This window comes from Geospiza fortis, unplaced genomic scaffold, assembly GCF_000277835.1.
Source record: "Geospiza fortis unplaced genomic scaffold, GeoFor_1.0 scaffold73, whole genome shotgun sequence".
NCBI classification, from domain to species: domain Eukaryota; kingdom Metazoa; phylum Chordata; class Aves; order Passeriformes; family Thraupidae; genus Geospiza; species Geospiza fortis.
This window is the reverse complement of record NW_005054581.1, coordinates 296,353-305,418: the sequence shown is the minus strand read 5'-3', so window position 1 is coordinate 305,418 and position 9,066 is coordinate 296,353. Positions and strand designations below refer to the sequence as shown.

The 9,066-nt window shown below is 39.6% G+C and overlaps 1 protein-coding gene across 2 annotated transcripts in view; it reads right to left on the bottom strand.

Annotated features, from left to right (window-relative positions):
- The window catches only part of DPP6 (dipeptidyl peptidase like 6), a 566,729-nt gene that overhangs the window by 269,541 nt on the left and 288,122 nt on the right, over positions 1-9,066 (bottom strand). The window lies entirely within an intron of this gene.

Genomic DNA, 9,066 nt, shown 5'->3' with positions numbered 1-9,066 from the left:
AAAAAGCTTTTCCTCCAACCTAAAATAACCTCCTCAAGAATCTGAACAATGAAAACACTGCCAACACTTGTCTTCTCTAAAAGAGGCACAAAGGGACCCAAAGCCCCTGTCTGCTTCATGTCTTTATTTTTGGAGAAGGCAAACCCACAATGTTTTCAGATTTCTGTTCTCAAGTCTGAAAGTGGAAGGAAGAGGCAGAAAACAACACTTGAGCAAAACCCCAATGAGCAGATAAAACAAGTAATGCACAGATTCATGTCACCTCACCCAATTTCCCCCTGTGTGCCTCAGTACCCACCCTGCATTCACCTTTCTGGACTGCAGGTCTTGCACACTACATGTAATTATCCCAGAGGACACACAAAACTGTTACTGGTATGTTGAAAGCCTTCTAGGGGAAATGCAAATTATGGAAAATGGGCCAACTGGAAAGGTCTACTCAGAACTCCAATGCAGAGGTAAAAGTGTGTGCTTACTAAAATAGATAAAGGAGGTGAACAGAATTGGCTTGTTACTACTGTACCCTCAAGAGTTGCTTCTGTTGTGATGAAGCAAACAGGAACCAGAACAGTGCCCTGCTTCCATTTCTTTTTTTAAAACTGACCAGCAGTTTTGATGTGCCATTTGTACCACCTTAGAGAGCTTTCATTTTCATAAACATGCTAGTACTGTGTCACTGTTTTAACTGCCTCAGACAGGTATTCTTCAGCCATGAGGATACTGCACCAAACCAGATTCCCAGCTCACCAGACAGTGAGCTGGGAATCTGATTTGGTGATGATGATGACACAGTAAAGAAAGTGGAAACATTACAGCATGATGCACAAACACATGCAGTACATAACTGCCCAAATAGAAATCTAAATGGAATAAATAATTCAAGTAGTGTGATGGTGAAGTCCTGTTCTCATGTATTTATTTGATCTAGCTGTAGCACAAGAAAATTAACACAGAAGAGATGCATAACATCTATATATGCTGTACATCTTAGAGGAGAACAGCAGGGCTCTGGGCACAGCAAAAGACCTCTAAAAGGGGAAAAGACATCCTTTATTTAGCCTTGAGAATGTTCATTAATTACAGAGACAGCAGGTATTCAGCAATGCCACCTTGGGCACTCAGGTGGGGCTGGAGCAGATTCACGGCCCCTGATGTCCTGCAGGCAGAGGGGGTGAAACTCTCACATTGCCACTTGAAATGACAAAGGGTGCCTCAACCCTGTCCCTACTGGAAACAGGGGTGAGTCTTCAAAAGGCTAAATGTGTCAGTGCACAAGAGCAGCAGCAGCAGAGATGGGATGTCCAAAATGTACAGGAAACATAAAAAAGTCTCTTACCAAGAGTGCTCCCTGTGCCTTCCCATCCAAGATCTGTGTTCCTTTGGGTCTTACAGCCAGGCTGAGGCACAGGGAATGGCTCTGGACGTCTGAGTGTTGCTGAAGGGTGCCAGGAGTGCTGAGCAACACTCACTGAGGGACTGAGGACCTCTCAGTTAAACTCACTGGGACTCAGTATTTGAGATTGCCCCAACATAGTTTGCAGAGCTTCAAATTTATTTATGAATATGAATAAAATATGGTACAGCCTCCCCAAAACATTGCACAGGTACTCTGATGTTAAATTTTCCCTCTCTCAGGGTCACCAAATGTTGAATTTGCAGGCAAGAGAATCTTGACTCCATGTTTCAGAAGGCTGATTTATTATTTTATGATATATATTATATTAAAAGAGGATGATATATTAAAACTATACTAAAAGAATAGAAGAAAGGATTTCATCAGAAGGCTAGCTAAGAATAGAAAAAGAATGGAGTGATAATAAAATCTTGTGACTGACCAGAGAGTCCAAGCCACCTGACTGTGATTGGCCATTAATTAAAAACAACCACATGAGACCAATCAAAGATGCACCTGTTGCATTCCACAGCAGAAGATAATCATTGTTTACATTTCATTTCTGAGGCCTCTCAGCTTCTCAGGAGAAAAGATCCTAGCAAAAGGATTTTTCATAAAATATGTCCATGACACTCTGATGTACTCAATCATAATTTCCCACACTCAACCCAAAACAAGAAGTGTGTCCTTTCTCTAACACTCACTAGTGAGTTTGTCTCCAACAGAGTTTTCTCTACATTATTGTTTGATTTGATATCTCTGTGCTTTTGATTTTACCATATTCTGAAGACAGCAAAGCAGAAATAATGATACAAACATTTCAAAGTAGCCTACAGCTGGGAGCCTCTGAATTCTTGCACAAAAAAAAATCTGTGATTTCATTTAGTTTGGAAAATAGCACAAAGAAGGGAAGTTGAGATATTTTGAGACTAACAGAAAGTCCCATAACATGGTTACACAAATCTGTGCAGGAATGTGGACTTTTCACCCTGAACATAAAACCCTTAGGAAATCACACAAGTATGAAATGTGAGCTAGAGTGTGAGAGAGCAAACCAGAGTGAGCCATTTTCTTGTCACGGATAATTAGTGCATGTCTCATTTACATACCTCTCAAATTTCATGTAACTGCACATATGAAATATCCCCATCATGTGTGCACACATAAAAATCAGCTACAGGTGGTGCATGTGACTGCTTGTATATGCTGAAATCCAGCACCAAAGTCCACAAAGAGACAAAAACTGAGCCCAGCTTGCTGTGACCCTGCCCTGGTTACAAGAGGAGATGCAGGGGCACTTAGAACCCACCAGGGTGGGCAGCAGGAGACCAATGTCATGTGCTCAGATCAGACTTTGCTGTAAACAGCGTGTCCTGAAAAGCCCTGCCCTGGGTCAGTGCCCAGCTCTACCTGTGGAGTATCTTTGGAAAACTCAGTTTCACATTCATGCATGAATTTATGCTAAAAAAACGTTGCATCACCCATCACTGCATTCTCTGTTGAGCAAATCAGGATTTTTGAAACAAGAATGGGCAGATTTCATCAGTCCTGAGAACACTATCAGCCTTTTATTGCAAATATTACCCAAAGACATCTTTTTGGACATATTTTCCAGGGATAATAAGGCAGCTTAGGGCTTATATTTATTCATGGAATCAGCAGTCTTTTCATTTCTATTGTTCATCTCTGTAGATCAAGACTTTGACTGGTGTGGGAAGTGACTGCAGGATGGGATGTTTAGAGGCTTAATCTGCAAGAGCCTGAAATAATGGAAATAGAAGCTGGCCAGCATTAAAATAAATAAATAAATAAATAAATAAATAAATAAATAAATAAATAAATAAATAAATAAATAAATAAATAAAAATCCTATCTGCCTTATGGCACAATCCAGAGCACCAAGTTAACTAATTCTCACATTGAGTTGCAGTTTGGTGACACCAGAACAAGCAGTAGCTACTCTGAGAGGATTAATATGAGCAGAAAATGAAGAGATTGATGGGCAATGTATCTGAGCTCAGCATGAAAGGGAAACTGTTGTACAGAGCTTTAACAGACATCATTCTTCAGAAGTACCTGCACTGATCACTTCACCCCTTCCAGCAGTCAAAGAAAAGTCAAAGTACATGGGAAAACTCTAAGCAACAGATCAGGCTTTTAATTATGTCCAGAAATGAAGAGACAAGCTTTCCAAAATAGATAAATCTATTTCCAACCTTTTCCCCTCTTCATAGATGCCAGAGACAGGCTGCATGTGATTAAAAGCTACAAAAATAGCAGTTACAGTCTTGCAAGGATGCTTTCCATTGGCATTTTCTTTCAACTGATTTCACTTCAGATAATATTGACAGCAGGATGCCACAGACCTGATTAGACAGTTCATCTTAACCGTTGAGTGCCAGCCTGAGATTGTTGGTTCAGCTATGTGGTAGTGGTAGAAGGCAAATAAATATTCACTTACAGTCCGTCCAGCACTACATTTTAATATTTTCTTATCAAGTGGTCCATTAGGATGGCATGAATTGCAATAAAATGAACACTTTTGTATCTCACTGTTAAATAAACTCTGCAGTCTCACATTCCTTGATACAGACACATTCTCCAGCAACACAGAGGATTCAGACAGCTGCCTTAGAAAAACCTGTTCTGAAGATTTAATATTCTCCCCAATAACAATATGGTTTGTTAACAGAAGTTTATGCAAACACAGATGGTAGAATAAGCCCTTGTGATGCAGGTAGGCCTTTGCTGAAAGAGTAGAGCTCTCACTGAATTGTAGAACATGGTACCAGAAATCACTCACTTTGACTCTCCTCCCGTGAGGAAAAGGGGTAGTTAATTTGTTTGGGATGAATCCTTTTTTGGGGATACAGAAACTTAAGCATATTCATCAGATTTTGCACTGTAAATGAGGTTTAAATTTCTATAATCAGAGATAATTGATTGCAAAGAAGTCTGATAGAGCTTCTACCCTGGCAAAATCCTGTACAGCTTCTCCCAGGCACTGAAGCTCCTTGATGTTACTCTGCCTCTGTGAAGTGGCTCAGAGTGGCTGTAAGTGCAAGGCACATCAATTTTGAAGCCCCCTTACATAGTCAGAGAAAGTGCAATTCCAACAGTTAAAATGAACACCCATTTTTTGTGTGCTGAAGTCAAAACCAAAAAAGGCATCTCTTCATAGAATAGTCCTGTAGTATGGTTGCATGCAATCAATACAGCCACCATGTAAGATCATTGTAATGAAAATGAAAATTTTCTAAATGAAAAAGAACCTTTTCCTTTTTATACAGTGTTTGTATCACAACAGCACCAAGGAGCTGCACAGATGGGGGTTCCCTGTGCTTTGGGCTAGAGGAGTTTTCAACAGAACAACAGACCCTGCAGAAAATACCTTACAGTCCCAGCAAGAACATTCTGCCTGCCACCTGCACAGCACACTGCTGCCTGCTCCTGAAGAGATTTTTTTTTACTACCAGTGACTTTCTCTCTCCACACAGGACAGATATTTCTTTTTCCAGCCCTCACTTGTGAGGCACCCTGCAGAAGACTCTTTCCACGTGTGCAGCATTGCATCTCTGTACCCTTCCTGCATGCACAAAGATTGAATGGTTCACATTCAGTGGCTTTTGGTGATGTTACACCTCAGTTTGGGTTGAGCAAGGATTTAAACGTGCAGTTCCCTGCACAGGTGAAGCTCACTGGCAGGTGACATTTGATGGAACCTCCACCAATCTCAGTGTTCTGTTTCCACTTTCCGTGCTGGGCTTGGACACCAAGACCACAACCTTGCTGGGGGCTGTGACATGGTATTTACCCTGCAGCTCAGAATTACCAAAATGTGCAACTTTGTGCTAAGCATCAAGAGGTAATTCAAGGTCCAGGGCTTATTTCCTTTCACACAATGCACATTAAAGAGTCATTCATGAATAAGTCTCCTGATCCTACCCAGTGGGATGTGGTGGTGTATTTATAGCCCAGAATCCATTACAGTTAATACTGCACTATTTACACTCATCTGCCATAAATCTAATTCTGTTGTTATGGCTGTCCTGCTTAATGTACTCCAGGAATGCTCTTCAAGCCAGTATCAATTATATTTGCAAATAAACTAATGCTTTGGGTTAAACAAAGTGAAAACATTCTTCCTCTGAGAAATTTAGTACTTTGTATCTGCATCTATTCCAAGTGAATCTTGTTTTTTATTCAATTAAGCACCACAGATGACAGCAACGATCCAGAAAACATTAAATGAAAACATTGATTCTGCAATAATAACATTGGATGAGCCATGAACTGCTACCAGTAACATAATCCTGACACATCAAACTCAATTACAACTTCAAAATAGTGCTTTTATTTCACAGTAATTATTTAATATTATTTTTCAGCTTGACTCTTTTATCACTGGCATTTGCACCAAATTGTCTCTAATTTAAAAGCTGATATTTTGTGACCTCAGCCTAAATACCTGGCACATAAACTACCAGATAGCACAAATGTTATGGAATGTGTTCCATGTGTTATGGAATGTTATCCTGTTCCTCTTTGACATTGCTGTTTTCAAGATTAGATTGTGCAGGCACATCAAGCCAGAGCCTTTGCACCAAACCCAGACATTCATTTTTCTTTGTCTTTTGCAGCCCAGCAGGTCCCTGATGATGGTCTGGACAGGCCAGGCTTGAGCCTTACTGGAGTTAGGAGAGTCTGCAAAGGGAAGGTCTTTGACACCTTTCCCTTCTGCATTAAAAATACAACAAACCCCAATGAAAACCCACATCCAGAGGTTTGAAAATGAGAGAATAAAGAATTTCCAATCTAAACCCTTGTGCCATCATGGACTTTGATACAACACAAACTTTTTTCAAAATAGTGTCTCATAATGAGTGAGACTTTATTAAACCTCCATCCCTGCCTCAGTATAATGGTTTAAAAGCCAATATCTATTCTCATTATATCCATAGCACAGCCCTTAAAATGTCACTTTTCCCTTACAGATCAGGAGTCTTTGCAGCAACTTTCTTTATAATTATGTTTATTATCATCATCAATTTCCATTTCTCCAGGCACCCCAGAGGAACAGCAGATGCCTTTCAACATTTACAAGGCAAACTGGCAATAATCGCTTTCCCCACTATGGAAACTCCATCAGTGCTGGGGTGATGTGAGGCACAGCAAACCCTAGTGATACCTCAGTCAGGCACTAAGGAATAGTACCTGCCTGATTTTTCCAGGATTCCCTTCAGCTATTGATCCCTTACTCAGGACTAAAATATATCTGCAAAAAAGAGATTTATGATAAAGGATAGTGCAGACAAGCATGTTTGGAGAGGTTGCCAGAAGGTACAACTAAATCTTCAGGAAAGACTCATGTGTGGAGATTTCTTTAGAGTCCTCACACAGTGAGGCATGTGAGAAGCCCAAATTCCATTAAAAAAGAAGAAAAAAATCAATTTCTGGCTTCCCTGAAGAAAGGGGAAAGACTGACTTCATTAACACAAGGTGCAAAACCCAGTAGAGAGAAAAAGAGGCCTGAAAATACATTTCCTTCTAAAATGCTGGTACTCTTTTTCTTTATTTTAAATGCTGATATATTTTTCTTTTTAGTATGGATTATCACTTCTTGCACATTCAGGTCTGACAGTAGAGCAACTCATTCACCTAAGCATTTAGCAAACTTGACAGTATTTAGCTCTAATAACTTGAGAGCCTGAGAAAGCACAGGAACATCATCATTTCATGCATCAGATCTGTTTAAGAACAAAGTACTGCTCACAAGCCGGAACAGAAACAATATTGTCCCAGCAGTAAAATCACAGAATGGAAAAATCATGGAAATATTACCCATTTTCAAGTTCCATTAAAAAAAAAAAAAAACAAGAATAGCAAGTGAAGAGGATTTTGGTCATGCTGATCTAGCTAGTGAAACTGTAAAGGAAAAATAGAAGTTTAATGCAGGGTAATGAAATTGTACATTTTACATTTTCTTCTCAGCTTGAGGAAGACCCCCTGGTTAAAAGTGAATTTTAAGTAGTTTCCAATATGTAAAATTTACAGGCTTTTTATGGTTTCATAGTTAGTTGTGCTGCTGCTATCTGTGATGAAGTGATACTAAAAGGCCTGAGTGCATCAGTCTGGCAAATATAATAAAATTGGTGCCTGCAAGTGCAGCCACCTTATATGTGAGGCCATTTCTGAATGAAGGACATATTTGCAGCAGCAAGCAAGATCAAAAGCACAAAACACATTACATTGGATCAAGTTAATGATCAGTTTAATACAGCTTGTATTATGACAGCCAGAATCAGCCAGATTAAACTACAAAAATACTTTCACAAACCTGCTCAAAGGCACAAATTTTCTGTTATTAGTATTCCTCCCAAAAGCTCTTTTTATATATTTCTAATCTTTATGCTGATGATTGTGAATGCTTTTTGTTCATGTAAACACAGGAGCACACTGAAGACCTGACTAGAAATACAAATGGGTGAATTCAATGTGCAGAAAACATAATTAATTCCAGGAAATATAAAAACCAGGAAGGATTCTGTGCTTCCAGTTTAGCTTTTATATTCATCCCCTATACTTAAATTTTAATTTCAGTTGTGGAGCTTGACTATCTCTCCTAAAAGGTGCTGCTGCTAATCAAAACAGCAGTACTCTTAATTTTGATATGTTTCCATATTCTTCCCAAGCCTGTGAGAATTAATCTCTCATCTCCTTTTGTGGCAACAAGTTCCATGTGTTAAAATAACATCTGTATTCAATTTGAACTCAAATATTAGAAATGTGAGACTTATTGCTTGTTCAGAAGTTTTAATTTTCTCTTCCCTGGACCACACCTTGCAGCAGGACTTCAAGAGACACAGGGAAATATTTGGGGGGTAGGTAAGGACAACTATATAACAGGAGTCTGGGTGGAAATCTCATTGCTCTGGTTTCTGCTACCCTGGTTTCTTCCTCTCTGTAGCTTCTTGTGCAGCTGTTCATCAATGACCATAACCATTTGCATGTGAGGAAGGGGAAAATATGTCCTGATATCCTGTTTAGTCCCATTCCCTTCCTTCAGCCTCTTCTACTCTGAGAGGAAAGGGCTCCAAAATTGAGGATTCCTGGCAGGACACCTTTGATGTCCTCCTTGTGGTCTCCTTTCCAAAACTAAATATGTTTAAGAATTCTCCAGTCAGTAAGATTTACTTGAGCTTCTAAATATACTCATCAGACACCTCTGAGCCCAGCCCTGCATGCAACATTCCCAGCGAAACCACAGTGCTTACTTATACAATTATATAATTACGTTATAATTACCCTCTGTATTATCCTGTCCGATTTTTAATGCATTTCAACATCTTGTATGCGTTTTGTTAATTCCCTTTTTTTTTCCTGAATCCTGCTAAGCTCCTGGCCTCAGTGATGTATTGTGGTGATGTGGCTCCAGAGGTGCACTGTCATCCAAGCAATTACTGTTGTCCATTATCAACTAATTTCCACTGTCTGTAGGAAAACTCAAGGTCACACTCTTGCACTGCAGCTTTGGGCTGATCACCCAAAAGAATATACCACTAATAATTACTATTTAAATGCTACCACAGATGAATAGCAAGCACATGAACAGTGGTTCAGCTCTGAAGATTATGCTGGAGGAGGAGATTACCACAATGCTGGATCCTTGAAGG